The sequence below is a fragment of the Gymnoscopelus microlampas genome, assembly GCF_963454915.1.
Source record: "Gymnoscopelus microlampas genome assembly, chromosome: 15".
Classification (NCBI taxonomy): domain Eukaryota; kingdom Metazoa; phylum Chordata; class Actinopteri; order Myctophiformes; family Myctophidae; genus Gymnoscopelus; species Gymnoscopelus microlampas.
Window position 1 is genome coordinate 11,891,560 of NC_139952.1, and position 2,199 is coordinate 11,893,758.

The window sequence follows — 2,199 nt, forward strand, 5'->3', positions numbered from 1 at the left end:
CAGCCCTATATACTTCGGCTATTTGAAAATTGCCGATCTACAAGCTCACATGTTACTCAAGTAAATTTTGAATATCAGACTTTTACTTGTAACAGAATATTTCTACATTGTGGAATACTTTTACTTAAGTAACAAATGTGAGTACTTCTTCCACCACTGACAATGTTGCACATCAAGCTAATCATCTGGGAACCCCCATCTGTTCTCCCTTCAACCCGTGCCAACAACATGTTTGTTTACCTAGTGCGTGTGCTAGTACCAGTGTGTGTGTGTGTGTGTGTGTGTGTGTGTGTGTGTGTGTGTGTGTGTGTGTGTGTGTGTGTGTGTGTGTGTGTGTGTGTGTGTGTGTGTGTGTGTGTGTGCGCGCGTGCGCGCGTGCGTGTGTGTGTGCAGATTACCTGCATATAGGGTATAGCAGTGGCGGCCATTTTCTGGTTCCATCGTTCCAGACCCCATTCATTTTTCCCATAGCCTAGAGATTTCCAAACATATTTATATCAATTAATTTAAGCCTAGAATCAAGCCATCCAGGATCCTGGTGATTCATGACCACAAAAAAGTTTGATTCTGTCAAAAATGTTTTATTGAAAACCGCAAAACAAAGGTATTTATTAGTATATCATATTAAATATTCAAATTTATTTTTTCACATAATCAAATGTTTTATGGTCAGGATTCACCAGGATGGCTTGATTCTAGGCTTAAATTAATTGATATAAATATGTTTGGAAATCTCTATGGGAAAAATTAATGGGGTCTGGAACCAGAAAATGCCCGCCACTGCTATGCCCTATAGTATAGGGCATAGCTCTACTACTCAGATATTTTACTTAAGTAAAAGTAGCAATACCACAATGTAGAAATACTTTTTTAGGCCTGTGTTCAAAATGTTACTTGAGTAAAAGTACACAAGTATTGGCATCAAAATATACTTAAAGAACCAAAAGTAAAAGTACAATTATGTTTGAAAATAGCAGATCTACAAGCTCACAACGCATCGTGATGCATGTTGTGAGCTTGTAGATCAGCTATTTATTTCAGATAGTTATAAAATAGGGCTAAAGTGGTTAATGTATGATTTATACAATACATTTAATTCGATATCTGCAAAGTAACTAGTAACTAAAGATTGATGGACTGCCTTAACTAGAATGGTCCTCCTCAGAGCGCAGATCTCCGCCAATCTCCGCCAGGCCGGGTTGTCTACCCAAGGCCCGCAAACTTCGATCAGTGCAGTCTACGCATTCAAAAGGATGCTCGATTGGTGGAGCTCTCAGATAAAACGTGCAAGGCTGACACACTTCCCAAATCTTGAGAAGGTGTCACAAAACCTCACAGACAACTGCTTTTCATCCCTAACAATTCTGTGCCCAATTGAACAAACTGAAATCAGAATTTGGCCGTAGATTTGTTGAGGTACAAGGCATGAGTTAAGTAGCTGCTTTTGTATCAAACCCTTTCCTCAGTATTGACATTGAACAGCTGTCAGTTAAAATGCAGGATGTGTTTGCATTAACTACAGGTGTTGAAATGGAGACTTTTGAACTACTAACTGGAGGGCAGAGCTAGAAACCTGGACTTTTGGTCACCTGTGAAGTATCCCCTGATTGTGTCTTGTGCACTTAAGCTGCATGCCTACTTGAAAATAATAAAATCCAAGTTTAGAACTTGTATGACTGACTCACATCTTAATGACTGCCTCAGACTGGCATTCACTAAGTATCAACCAGATTTCAAATGGCTTGCAGATAATGTGCAGTCACAGAAGTCTCATTAAAGGTGGGCTGATCCTGAGAGTATTGTATCTGTCACCATATCTGTGCAAATATATGGTCAAGGATGCATTTTTGTCATTTGAACAGAATATCTGTAAATGTGAAAATTCCAAGAAATTGAGAACTGAGAAACTAAATATTGTGCATTGAAGAGAAGAAATCTGTAAAAGCAATTTATTTCATGTCCTTTGTGTTTTGTTTTATTTAAAAATAACTCAACAAATACGTTTATTTGTATTTTTGTCCTATTATTTATATTTCTAATATGTTTTTCTTAATATTTAGGCATTGATTATATAACCATCATCTTTATTCTTATTTAAACTACTAGTGTTTATGTGGATGTATGCAAATGCATTGAGCCTGTCAGAAATTGCAATCGTGACAAGCGTTTTTTTAAAAACATATTTTAGTGGTAGATCAT